The 15023-nt window shown below is 40.8% G+C and overlaps 1 protein-coding gene across 1 annotated transcript in view; it reads right to left on the bottom strand.

Annotated features, from left to right (window-relative positions):
- The window catches only part of DNAJC3 (DnaJ heat shock protein family (Hsp40) member C3), a 78818-nt gene that overhangs the window by 36186 nt on the left and 27609 nt on the right, over positions 1–15023 (bottom strand). The window lies entirely within an intron of this gene.

Here is a 15023-nt window from a genome sequence, read left to right as displayed (position 1 = left end):
ATATTTAGAATACCAAATAAAACCAATAGTTTTCACACAGTAGTTGAACGAACCCAGGTCCAAACAAAATAAAATTACAATTTTACATTTTATAAAATAAGTAAAAAACAAAAAACAAAAAGCAATATCACTTGTAATATCTTGTATAACAGAACTGCCTGCAGATACCACATAGGAAATACTTGAAAAAGTACATCTCTTCATAGGAAGACATACTGTACTTAAAGAACTATGCCAAGAGCCCCTTAAAATTCAATCATGTTCCAACTGTTCTATTCCCCAAATCTCTATCTTATACCTTTTTCCATATTTGTCACACTTAATGATTCCGTTCAAGACAATTTTATTATTATACAAAGGTAACTTGAGTAAATACTAAATTTAGTTTTTAAATTATATAAAATACCCCCCCCCTGCTAAATCATGAATTAACTGAGATTAAACCACACTTTTTGGAAAGCAGAGTTCAATTTCACTTACCACACCAGGCCCGATTACTGCCAGACCTGTTGCATTAAGAAATCACTTAAATAGAAGCGGTCTGACAAAGTAAAGCACACTAAAAGATCTCAAAAAAGCAACACATAATGCCGCATTCTAAAGACATTCAAGAACTGATTAGAAAAAAAAATGAAGACTTGGCGCGGTGGTGAACCTTCCCAAGAGTGGCCGGCCTACCAAAATTACTCCAAGAGCCCGACGACTCATCATCCAGGTGGTCATAAAAGAACCCAGAACATCTAATAAACTGTAGGCCTCACTTAAAAGGTGGTTGTAAAGTTAAGATTTTTTTTCTTAATGCATTCTATACATTAAAGAGGAGTTCCACCTAAAAATGGAACTTCCTCTTAACCCACTCCTCGCCCCCTTACATGCCACATTTGGCATGTAATTTTTTTTTGGGGGGGGGGGGGGGGGCTTCAGGAGAAGGAGACTTCCTGTCCCACTTCCTCCTCCTGCCGAGGGGCTGGAAAGGCGATTAGCTTAATCGCCTTTTCACAGCCCCTCCCCTGTAGGCGAGCACCTGTCCAATCGGACGGCGCCGCTGGCGCATGCCCAGTGGGTGCCCGGCCGTGAAGCCGAAAGCTGTCACTGCCGGGTGCCCACACTAGAAATGAAGACACCGGCCGGTGAGGGGGGGCGAGGACCGGAGCCCCGGCCGGCGCGTCGCTGGAGCAGGTAAGTGTCAGTTTATTAAAAGCCAGCAGCTACACTTTTTGTAGCTGCTGACTTTTAATAAACTTAAACAATGGGTGGAAAACCCCTTTAAGATAAAAAGCCTTCTGTGTGCAGCAGCCATCCTCAGCCCACCTAATACTTACCTGAGCCCCATCTCGATGCAGAGATGTTGGACAGAGACTTGGCTGTCCGGGACTTCCCTCCTTATTGGCTGAGACAGAAGCATGGCGCCCATTGGCTCCCACTGCCATCAAAGTCAGTGAGCCAATGAGGAGAGAAAGGGTGCGGGTGGGGCCGGGCCGCGACTCCGTGTCTGAATGGACAAAGTGAGCTGCAGCTCGGTCTCAGGCAAGCTGCTTGGTTTAGGGGGCAATTACTTTTTTATAGTGCCAGGCAGGTTTGGACAGCTTTTTTCCCTTAATTAAATCATTTAAAAACTGCATTTTACTCCTTACTCTTTGCGTATTAAAATTTGTTTGATGATCCTAATAAATTTAAGTGTGACATGTGTAAAAATAAAAAAATAAAAAAATCAGGAAAGGGGCAAATATTTCATAGCAGAGTAGAGTAAGAAAAGCACCAAGGCACCCACAAGATTCAACTATGTACTCCCTGTTCTATACTTATCTCCATCTCTCATACCTGCAACTAACATAGCTACCTCATGTTGGCTGAATAGAAGAGCATAGTACATCTGGGGAGTTGGACATGTAAGAATACACTGGAAGGATTGAGACACAAACACACACAAAACATATACCAGTATGACAAGGACAGTGCAAAGGCCATTTAGATATGGGTAGGTAGGCTCAATCGATCTGTCTCATTGGTTTTCACTTTGAACCTGCCCTTAAAGTGGATGTAAACACAGTTCATGAAATTTGAGCTGGGCACATATCTGTAGTGTTTTCTCATCTCTCTTCAAAGCCCCAGGCCCCCTTGGATTTCTCCTGATCCGTTTTTCTGTTATCAGCATGATAACTTCTAACAAGTTCTCCAGCAACTGTGATAAAACCAGGCTGAATTGTGTGTCAGGGAGGGTGCTATACATAGATTAGCAGAGAGCTGGTCTATTCACAGCACAGCTCTGAAAGTATCTATGTTGATCGGGGGGGGGGTGCCTTTCCTCCAATCAGCTGTCTCCCAGTGTCAAAGAATCCACACCCACAGGTGAATCAGGAAGAGAAAATTCTAACACGATCTGAACTTTCTAAACAGTACATAAAACTGAAGACAGCAGAGTTGCATGTAAAACTTAGGTAGGGAGATTGTTTTCACCTCTGTCTCTGAGGCTGTTCACTTCACTGGGTGTGTGAGGGTTTACATTCACTTTAAAGTCATTTTAAAAAATACAGGATACAATCTGATTGGTTGCTGGGTTAAACATTTGCTATTATTTTTATTTTTATGTGGCATATCAATTTATATTTGGCTTTTCACAGGTCACTGCAAAAATAGCTGCGTTTGTAAATGGCTTGGGAGACACTAGAGCTTCATGACAATAGTAAAAAAAGTTCTCAATTCTACCATGTCCATACTATATGGCAGGGGTCTCCAAACTTTTCAAACAAAGGGCCAGTTTATTGTTTTTCAGCCTTTAGGAGGGCCTGATTGTGACCAGCGGGGGTAGAAAATGTCCCGGGCCCGGCATTGGTGAGAATAAATATGGCCTCATAGTTTGCAATCAGTAGGATAAGGAGTAGGGCCCCTATTAGTAAGAGTAATTGTATCTCATCATAGGTATCGGTGGAAGAAAAAGTTCCCCCTTGTTGGAGTCAGTGGAAAGAATAGTGCCTCATATCAGTGGGAGGAATAAAGCCCTCAGGGCCGGATAAAGGCTAGCAAAGGGCCACATCTGGCCCTAGGGCCACAGTTTGGAGGCCCCTGCTATATGGGAATGCCAAATAATACACAACATTTCCTTAAACAAACCATGCAGGTTAAATATAAAATTGTTAAACAAGTAAAACATACAATTATGTTAACAGTATGAAAAGTATTCTGCTGGCAGAAAGCAGGCAACCCGCACGCTAAAGGAACAGGAGCAGCAGTAGAGCTCAGCAGGATTACATCCTAGTTTTAAGTCATGAAAATAATGAGAAATTCATCTGTTTCCTACATGACACATCCAACGTGTATGCAGTCAAGCTGGGTAAAACTGACAAAAAAAAAAAGGCACCACTGAAAAGAAAAGTGTCACATCTAACTAGAAAGAGGTTTATTGGGTTTACCAAGATGACACCTGTGCTCTAAAAAGATAGATATATTCTAATGTAAAATGCATACAATTCTGAAGTTTCCTTTTAAAAATGGGAGAACTGGCTCACAAAAGTATGAAGTGGATGAAGTATAAAATAAGGTCAGACAGACCTGTTTACTTAACTAGGGCAAATAAAGTTTTAAAAAGGCCCATTCACACCAGATACAGTGGGAAGCATTTTTGACTGCACTCCAACTGTAAATAGATAGACAGTCCAAAAATGTGCATAGTTCACACTATTGCAGTGCAAAAAAAAAAAACAGCATGTAGAATTTTTCCACACTGCAAATGCAGATTGCAATGCATGACAATGCACCACCACAACATAAAAAGCCCAAAAAGGAAGAAGTGACCTCAAAAGGAAATGCAAGCTTAGGAAAAATGCACTGTAAATGCATGCAAATTTGCGCAAAAACACATGTCAAATGCACATCACTGCACATGCAAAAATGTGCAGTAAACACAGCTTCTAGTTTTAATGGGCCCTCTAGCATTGTAACAAAACAAAAAAAGCATACACTTCACAAGTCACTGAATAATTCCAAGAAGGGGGGCGTGATCTGGACATGGCCGTGTAGAGAAGCGAGTTATGTGGGCTCCCAACCTTCTCCTACCTACCCTGGCTTATCTAGCTCAATTCCCAATGGTATGCTCTCAGCAAAGAGACGAAGGCAAAGGGCAACATTAAGTCCACCCGGACAAACCACACATCTGGATCCGGAGGGGGAAATAGAAACATTTTCCCCAAGCTCTCATACGGCCCTCCCAGTGCTTCTAGATGGCGGAACCACGCGGCTCCCGTCTGGAGCCTCCTGACTCTCCAGCTGCCTCTTCAGCTTTAGATACTATTTCAGAGACGCTGGCAACCTTCCACCCTGCATCGTAGAGTCAGTCTCAACATCCACTAACCTCTAAACTCTGGGCACTTCCCAAGGCCCTCCCGACTAAGGCTGACATAGAAACTCTTATTAGCAGACTGGAAGGGACGCACCGCAGAGACATACAGGAGGTTAGAACTGATGTGCAGTCTCTAACAGAGCACCTATCCTCAGGAGAATCTATCCATGCCACATTGGAGGAACAACAGGCAACAGCTCCAGTCAGCTTCATATAGAAGATCTGAAATATGAGCCGCCACAATAATCTGCAACTCTAGAGGCTCCCGGAAGCCACAGGCTCGGAGGACTTGTCAGAGACACCTGCTGCTATATTCCACAGAATCGTGGGAGACTCCTCCCCAGCGAACCTGGAGTTTCACCAGATCCACAGGGCTCTTGATCCCTGTTCGCCAGATCCGAATAGACTGCAGGACGTCATCTGCAGACTACACGGTACATTCACAAGGATCTTATTTTTCGGAAGTCTTGGGAAGAGGGCCCCATAGACTTTGATGGTGCCGCAATACAGACCCTCCCTGAATTCTCACAGGCAACCCTTCAACGATGGGCCATGCTCTGACTAACCCAGGACCCAACACGCCAACTGGGCTGCACTTACAGGTGGGGATTCACTCAGTCAACGATTTTCCGCAAGGGACAGCACTCATTAACGCTCCACACAACGGCAAACCTTTCCGGCTCTCTTCACCTTTCTGGAGACTGAACCCATCATTGTCCCAAACTGGCTGCAACTTGTCCCACAGCCGGTTGGCCACATGGGACCTCCAGCATCGGGGAGATATCTCCCCCCCCCCCCAGACAACGTTCCAAAGCGCCATCGCCTGAGGGCATCTGTGAGTCCTAACTGGGTAATGCTCCCGATCCTCCCCAACTCAGTTAATAATGTGTCCTGCCTATTGCTCTACTGCGGGATATGTAACTTTCTGTGTAAGGATTGTGGGGGAACTATTCTCTTCAATGATGATCAATAATTGTAATCCGGGTATGTAATGTTATATGGCAATCCCTCCTACACGCTCATGGATAAGGTTTGATAGACCAGGGTTGCCCTCTTCCCTCTACCCCTGTCTGAGCGACTTCCCCCTTCTCTGTATTTTCTGAAGTAAGGGGAGAAGTTTGCATGGTAGGGAGCAGGGGGCATAGACAGGTTGCCAGAATTATGTTATTTTATATGTTATTAAAGTTATCCCAATACTAGTATCGGTAGTGTTGTATGTCACCGTGTTCTTGACTATCGAAAGTTCAGAGAACTTGTGTGACCGTGTGTATGCAAGCCAAGCTTGAGCTGAACTCCGTCGGAAAAACCATCCAAGGTTTTTTCTGAAGGAAAAGCAGATCATGTGTACGCGGCATAACAGTTACTAGTTATTGGTAAACGTTAAGTTTAACTCCTAAAAGCAGAGCTAAAGTTCTGCTGTAAATTTTTTTTTTTTTTTTACCAAAAGAGAATTTACACACACACACACACACACACACACACAATTTTACTTCCCAAGTACATGTTCGATTATTCAGTATACATTCTGGCTCATTCTTGCTTAGAATAATAGAATCGCGTGATGGAGAAAATGCAATTTGTATGCAGAAGTTGCATGGTGGGTAGGCTACCTATAGCTGAATGATAACCAGCACCATTAAGAAGCGCCAGGAAAGATGGCATCAAGTGAAGGTTTGACAGCAGCTTGGAGGTGTAACCACTAGAAAATGACACACTGAGGGGTACGTTTGCCACTTTATGGTGGCAGCTCACTCCCATGCACAATTTAGTTCCCCTAAAACTAAAATATGTCCCGAAAGAAAACCAACTCCAACCTTTACCTTAACATTTATTTAAGCTGGAAGTTGGCTCTGAAATCACTCAATGCTGCACCCAAAATAGTAATCAGATGCTCTTGTCGCCGCTTTCCACATATCTGGAGATCTGCTTTGCACAATCTATACAATAAGGATTACATAGCCAGCAACCATACAGCCATGGCCAAACATTATGAGAATGACACAAATATTAATTTGCTGCCTCAGTTTTTATGATGGCAATTTGCATATACGCTAGAATGTTATAAACAGTGATCCGATGATTTGCAAAGTCCCACTTTGCCATGAGAATGAACTTCTACCATGAAAAAAAAAAAAAATCTTCAAGAAAGTCCAGCAAGTGCCAGGACCAGATTCAGCTGTGGGATCGGGGCACCACCAGTGCAGAGCTTGCTCAGGAATGGCAGCATCTGCCAGCACAGCAAGGCAAAAGACTTTGAGGCTGGCGTCAAGAAGGGAAGCAAGGAAGCCACTTCTCTCCAGGAAAATAAATCAGGGACAGACTGATATTCTACAAAAGGTGCAGGAATTGGACTGCTGAGGACTGGGGTAAAGTCATTTTCCCTGATGAATCCCCTATCCGATTGTTTGGGGTATCAGGAAAAAAAACTTGTCCGGAGAAGAAAGGGTGGGTGCCATCAGTCCGGCGTCATGCCAACAGTAAAGAATCCTAAGACCATTCATGTGTGGGGTTGCTTCTCAGCCAAGGGAGTGGGCACACTCACAATTTTGCCTAGAAACAAAGCCATAAAGAATGGTACAAAAAACATCCTCCAAGAGCAACTTCTCCCAACCATCAAAGAACAGTTTGGTGACAAACAATGCCCTTTCTAGCATGATGGAACACCTTGCCATAAGGCAAAAGTGATAACCAAGTGGCTTGGGGGAACAAAACATCAACATTTTGGGCCCATGGCCAGGAAACCGTCCAGGTCTTTATCCCATTGAAAATGTGGTCAATCCTCAAGAGTTGGGGGAAAAAAAAAAATACAAAATACCCCACACAAATTATGACAAACTCCAAGCATTATGTGAGAATGGGCTGCCAGTCAGGTGGTGGCCCAGAAATTGATTGATAGCATGCCAGGGCGAATTGCAGAGGTCTTGAAAAAGAAGGGTCAACACTGCAAATATTGACCCTTTGTATAAACTTGATGTAATTGTCAATAAAAGCCATTGACACTTATGCAATACTTGCAATCATACTTCAGTATACCATAGTAACATCTGACAAAAAAAAAAAACACAAACACACACAAAATTATTATGCGTGTCATTCTCAAAACCTTTGGCCACGGCTGTAAACCTTATATTTGTAGAAACCTTGTATTAAATTGTAAGCTCTTTCTAGCACGAATAAGAGCACAGTGGTGCACTGAAAAGATGACAGTTCTGTGTAATAACATCCAGACGTATTAAAATGCCCTTTTTGCAATACACATCAAAATCATAAGCGTTTGTTTTAAATAGAAGTATAAAAATTCTGTTTATTAGCCCTGCGAGTTCAGCAGGCTCCTATTATTTAGTAATGCCGCTGAATAAATATGAATTATAAATAAAACAGTAGTTGTGCTTACTTTTGTAAGTAGATAATATTTTAGGGCAGGGGCTTCATTAGCAGACAGTGCTAGTTACAAGAATTTAGCTAGGCCACCCTGCATGCCATTGCTAAAATATAAATGAAATGGAAGATGAAATACCATTGTTTCTCAGGTTTCCTAACCAATTATTCCAAAATCTATGAAAAATACATGCAAGATGCTCTCAGAGGAGGGATAATGATTTACACCGAGTATGTGATCTCTTTTAGGAAGAGAATTCAAGCGAGAACTGTGTCAGTATAAACAATACCTCTTACTGAGCTCTTTTCAAGCTATGCATTTGTAGTTGTAATAGAAAAAAATTTAATAAAAATCCTGTATAGACAGGATGACATTTACAAAATTGCAAATTAGCAGGTGCTAAAATGCATTTATAATGGCACCAGTAGGTCTACAGCAAGGCACAAAAAAACAAACACACACACCAAACAAAACACACACACACACATACACACACACACACACACACACACTTTTCCTCCTGAAAGTTAATGGCATAATGGGTTAGTATGCATCGCATTCTAGCACATTATGAGAGACTTGCCTTAAAACGAAGCCCTCCAGCAGCACGCTGTCAACGCTGACAGGGCTTCCATCCTCACCCGATCTTCCTTGTGGGCTTGCGTGCCCCAGCCATTTGAATGGCTAAGCTGCGATAATATCGCTCCCATACATGCACACAGGAGCATGTGTATGCGACGGTGAGGTCAGCACCTTTAGAAGTAATAAATATCTCGTAAAGTGTTGCACGTTTAGGAGATATTCCTTGTACCTACCTTTATTATAAGCTTACCTGCAAGTACAAGTCATAAAGCGGTGTTTGGTATCACTTTACGGTCTATTACATCTGCAGGTTTATTTTTATTTTCTAGGTGTATTGCAGATACAGTGCATAACAGTTCTGATTGTTGCACCCATAAAGCAGAGTTCCACCCGTGTTTTAGTTTATTAAAAGTCAGCAGCTACAAAAAGCTAAGCTGTTGACTTTTTAATAAACCAACACTTACCTGTCCCACGGTCCAGCGATGTGGCTGCCCGGAGACTCACTCCTCTCAGTCATCATAACTGTGGGCACCCGACCGTGAAAGCTTATGGCTTCACAATCGGGCATGCACTGTGCATTCACGAGTCGCGCTGGGCTCTCCTATTGGCCAGCCAATCTTCTGGGACCCGAGTTGTTTCCCAGAAGAACGCTGGCAGAAAGGGGCTGTCTAGGGTGAGAGGAGTCACCTAGGCGGTCAAAGATAGGGTTATGGAAGTGGGACAGGAAGTCCCACAAAAATATTTATATATATATATATATCTATATATCTATATATCTATATATCTATATATCTATATATCTATATATCTATATATCTATATATCTATATATCTATATATCTATATATCTATATATATATATATATATATATATATATATATATATCCAAATGTGGCATGTAAGGGGGAAAGAAGTCCTTAAAGCGGCAGTTCCACTTTTGGGTGGAACTCTGCTTTAATCTAGGTTTCCAGCACTACTGTATGTTACATTGAATGCAGCAGTATTTAAAACCTGCATACAATACACTACTAGGGCCCTTAGATACTATGGCACACCAATGACAACCCTGCATAAATAACTAGCATGTGGGACCTTACATAGGGCCCAAATCAAAAATACCACATATCAGTTATACTACATTTTATTGGGGACAAGGTATGAAGTATATTTATGTGAAAGAAAAAAATGATTTTACAAAAAAGGGAAGAAGAGATTCTCAATTCATAAAACTCGGTGACTGAATGACATTGAACTATAAAAAGGATATTCAGACAGCTGTTGGCACCTCAGAGACTGCCCTGTGCAAAGCTTCAAAATCCGTACAAGTCTTTGCCACAAACGGTTTAGAAGTAAGAGGTAGATGCACTGCGGGTCACAGACAGCCCATTATGCCCTTGGCACGTTACCGACTCTACAGAACCACTGCCACTCAAAGCCAACTTAAAACAGAATAATCAAACACTGCCGACAGAAAAAGATGTTTGTGCAGCACACGGATACAAAGATAAAAAAAAATAAAAAAAGACAAAGCCAAGAATGAGAAATAAAATGTAAGCACCGATTACCTTGGATTTTACAAAAGAAAAGATAATATAATAATAAACATGTAATCAAGTGGAATTCAGGATAAACAGCAACATCGACCCACAAAATACCAGCACTGCACCCTGCTCCATTAAAATGCTTTCATTTATTCATAATGAATATTTCCAAAACACCTTGCTTTCATTGTCCCCGAGGACAACCAGATGTAATAAAGGAAATCCACAACAGCAAGTTCATAATTTGATTTTCAGGGTGCTCATAAATATAATCCCAACAGCCTGTATAATTGGATCTGTGACAAAAGTACACCTTTATCACTACAGGTCAGTGGAAATGAAAACTGCATCAAGCTATGCCTTCTTACTGGCACTCACTGCAGTGGCTCAAGACATTGCCATTATCTTCTGCTGCCATCTGCTGGAAGATTAGGGAATATCACCATCTATTGAAGCTGATCCAACATACTGTGTATTGCCTGTTAACACTTCTTAGTTCAAGGTGTAGGAAGGTCACTTTCTGGATGGTATGGATAATATCAGTGCCCAAAAAGCTGTGCATGTGTCAATGAGATATTACAAGATTGTACAGCTGTTTTATCATAACACAAAGTGAGCTCTGCATTCAGTAGCAAATCCCCACTATGTGCTACAAAACATACACTATATTACCAAAAGTATTGTGACGCCTTCCTTTACACGCATGTGAACTTTAATGGCATCCCAGTTTTAGTCGGTAGGGTTCAATATTGAGATGGCCCACCCTTTGCAGCTAGAACAGCTTCAACTCTTCTAAGAAAGGCTGTCCACAAGGTTTAGGAGTGTGTCTATGGGAATGTTTGGCCATTCTTCCAGAAACACATTTGTGAGGTCAGGCACTGATGTTGGACAAGAAGGCCTGGCTCGCAGTCTCTGCTCAAATTCATACCAAAAAGGTGTCCTAATCGAGATGAGGTCAGGACTCTGTACAGGCCAGCCAAGTTCCTCCACCCTAAAGTCTCTTAACCATGTCTTTATGGACCCTGTTTTTTTTGTTTTTTCAATTGTGTACGTACTCATCTGTGCCCTTTAGGCCAGCTGCACATGGATGCAAGAATTCACTAGTGTTTATACTTAAAGCGGAGTTCCGCCCACAAAAAAAATAAAATGAATACAAATTTAAAGTCAGCAGCTAACAAATACAGCCGCTACAAATACTGTAGCTGCTGACTTTTAAAATAAGGACACTTACCTGTCCAGGGCGCCCGCAATGTCCTCACCCGACCCGCCCATCAGCTCCGGGTGGAGGCAACGGAATTTTAAGTAAGGGAATCAGGGAGTAAAGCCTTGTGGCTTCACAGCCTGTTGTGTCTCCAGAAGGGGGGACGAACATGGCATAGATAGCCATGGATACTGCGACAATCTTTCCCAGGAAATGGGAGCAAATACCTGCATTAGACAGCTCCCCCTGAAAAGGTGCCAAATGTAACACCGGAGGGGGGGGGGGGGCCTAATAAGCGGAAGTTCCATTCCTGGGTTGAACTCTGATTTAAGCTGGCTACACACTATACAATTTTTTTGTACAACTTTTCATTTGAGTTTTACCAAAACCATACAATAGGAGGTCAAACCCTAAACACTTTCAAATTGTATGCAATCAGGCAGGCCCTTGCACTACATAGTTGAAGGTAAATCTAAAAAGGAAAATAAACAAAATATGTATGTGTATCCAGCTTTAGCCCTCGTTGACACTGAACGCGGGTTTGAAAAAAAAAAATCGTACAAATTCAGCTAAACTTGCATGATTACAAACCCACAATTCAGTGCGAGTTCGGGGGCGATTTGAAATGTTTGCGGGTTCAAGCACAGGAGGCCTATTGAAATTGCTCCTGAATTTACCAAAAGTAGTGCAGAATCTACCTTTAAAAAATCGGTGCGACGCATCACCGATTGGAACAGTGCTGTTGCTGGCAATAGGCCGCGCCAATGTGAACGGGGGATTCAGGATCTTATTGACAAAAAGATCTTTATTAAAATGTTTTATAAAGACCTTGCGTGCAAAGGAGCGTAAAGGCACACAAGTGTAAACAAGCGTAATATTTTTGTTGTTGCCATTATTGCTATATAAATTTATGTTTTTTTGTTTTACGGCTCTGTACTCATTTTCATACAGCTGTGTGTATGGTTCCATAGACTACAATGCATCTATATCCAGTTCAATAAAAAATGTACTTGTTTTACTCCCGTGTGCAAGAGGCCTATAATGAAAAACTGACAGTACTGCACTGGGAGTTTGCCCTTTTCCTCTCTCCATGGTCCATTTATGATGCATTTAGGAGCGGTGATGCCTGACGGGGGTTCATCTGACAGTTACCCCAGATAGTCCTCATGCGTGTATGGTCTTTACATTACAGGTTTGAGATCTCTGGTAAGAAGCTGTGTTTGGTGTAGCAACACAGGAGTGTTCAAATTTCCAATCAGCAAGTCACCTATGGATAGACTTTGTGGATTTTTTTTTTTTTTTTTTTTTAAGAATAGATTTGGGATTGTGGGACATTTTAGAAATGCATTTTTATACATCAATTTGTTCACCAATATATTTTATTGAGTCATATATTGAGTTATGATTATATATATATATATATATATATTCTATTAATTACATAGGTTTTTATAGTTCTTTGATCTACTAACTATTTTAAATTGGATCTGTTCCGCTGCCTGTGTGTGTTTTTTGGTTGTTGCTGTATTGTTGTTCTCGGCGCATCAAGGCCTACGGGTAACTGACTGCGTTTTGTACTTTTAAGAATTTTAATAAATAATAATAAAATATATAATATATATATATATATATATATATATATATATATATATACATATACACACACACACACACATATACACACACACACACACACACACATACACACTAGTTGTACAGTGGGGGGGAGGGGTAAGTGCTCTGGAAGAATGTAAACATATTACACAGCAGAAGAGGGGAGGAAGACTAAAAGGCTTTTTTTTTTTTTTTTATAATCATTAGGAATATATGTTCTTATTTTTACTAGTTTCTAGTTCAGACTACAACAATTATGGCATGAAACTGCTGAGAACAGATTTACAGTTCATATAAGTGATAGAGAAACCGATAGCTAGATATGTTCTTCTCCAAGTGAAATGCAGTGCACTATTTGGCTTGGATTAAGCTATTCACCGATAAATTACGAGGTTATGGCACATTTAATTGGCATTTTCAGACAGTCCAATTCCACCTGTATCAAGTCACTCAATTCCTATTACAAGTCCTAAAAGGAAAGTTAAAGTGAGATTGGGACAAGTGAAGAGAAAACACATTTTCCAGCTGCCTATTCTCATTGCCAGTAATTGTCTGGCGATTCACCTTCTTCTCTGCAGGTGTCACTTTTGATCTGCTGACATTGTGCAGGACTGAAAGGAAGGACCATATGACCTAGATGTTCTACAGGAGATATTTCCTGCAACTAGCAACAGGGGACATGTTTAATGGTGTCTCATCTTGTTCCCCATGGTAATCCCTTGTTTTGAAGGCCTAACATTTGTGCCGTCTCTAGTAACAAGCAGGAGACTGCTCATTTTACGTTTCCTTGTTTGTTTACCTGCCCAATGTGTTTTTCACAATAACTGAAAAAAAAAATCTGTTAATAATTGTTACACAGCATCAGGCTCTCATGGTAGCTTTACTTTTTAAAAAACATTCCACATTTAGGTATGTTTTCTTCAACTGCACAAACATTTCAAATATATATATTTTCTTAGTAATTCACATACAACGATTAAAAAAAATAAACAATGTATTTGACTGGAGTATGCAATAGCTCATAGGTCTAGGCAGGGGCAGACTGACCATTTGGGCACTGCCCGAGGGCCCCACGCCACTAGGGGGCCACCAGAGTTGTCAGCCTCTGTAAAAATCTTTTTTTTTTTTTCTTTTTCCTTTTTCTTTTTTAATACCAAGATTATAGCTGCCCTGCCTCTCCAGTACCTTGTAAGTGTATGTAATATATATATGTAATATATATATGTAATATATATATATATATATATATATATATATATATATATATATATATATATATATATATATATATTCTGCGTGTATGTACACTGTATGTGTGACTGTCTAACTTTATGAAGCATAACCACACCAGGAGCAGAATTAGGCCAGTTTACAGGAAACCAAATAGTGCAAATATCTCACTCATTCCAACTGTCTTTTCCTGACATTTCAACACAAGTGTGAATGTAATCTAAAATGTAAACTTTCACCACTTGCATCCTAGCACTTCATGCACAGCACCAAACATCCCCCAATGAAAAATTGTTTCCATTGCAAATTTCCATTCTATTGAAACACTAACTGGTAACCCTAAACTAGGGGTGTCCAACCTTTTGACCTTCCTGGTCCACATTGAAAGAAGAGAAGGAGGAATGGTTTGGGCCACACATAAAACACAACAATAAGGATAGCCAATGAGCAGAAAGTCGAGCCGATCACAAGTAAAACGATCACTGATCCAACTAATGTCAGACAGAGGTGCACAAAAAGGGGCCCACAGTGCATTTCCCGGCTCCAAGGAAAATATGTATCAACTGTCTATGGAGTGACAGCTGGTAGGAAAATATCACACAGTAAATTAAATGGTGAATAAATTGAGTAAATATTCAATAGATAAATCCTCAAGATGAATTGAATTTATCTATAGCAGCAGCTGTTTAAAATAAATGAAAATACATTTATAAAGCATACAAAAGTATCAAACTAATAGAACAAGTCCAATTGATAAAACCGCGCTAGTCATTGGATGAAGTCCAGCTCCTCATAAAATAGATGTCCAGAAAAAAAAAAAAAAAAGTACAGTTCTAAAGTGATATGTGCTTCTAGGATAGGCTTTGTAGTGCACACTACACCAATTCCCAGTCTTCACCTCGAAAGTGGGTCACAATCCCCCTCTGGGGTTCACACTCACCAGAAGGTGTATAAATTAGAGCCTTGTATACCAATTTATCTTAATCAGACTTACATCATCTCTCCAGGATCAGCAGGGGTTAATTTCATTCAGGGCACATAAAAAAACAAAGGCACTATATAGTGTAATCCAGTTTTAATAAATGCCCCCCTGCAAATACAGCCCCACTTCCAATATACGTACAATGTAAAAACACTTG

This window comes from Rana temporaria, chromosome 2 (assembly GCF_905171775.1).
Source record: "Rana temporaria chromosome 2, aRanTem1.1, whole genome shotgun sequence".
NCBI classification, from domain to species: domain Eukaryota; kingdom Metazoa; phylum Chordata; class Amphibia; order Anura; family Ranidae; genus Rana; species Rana temporaria.
This window is presented reverse-complemented; position numbering and strand designations above follow the sequence as displayed.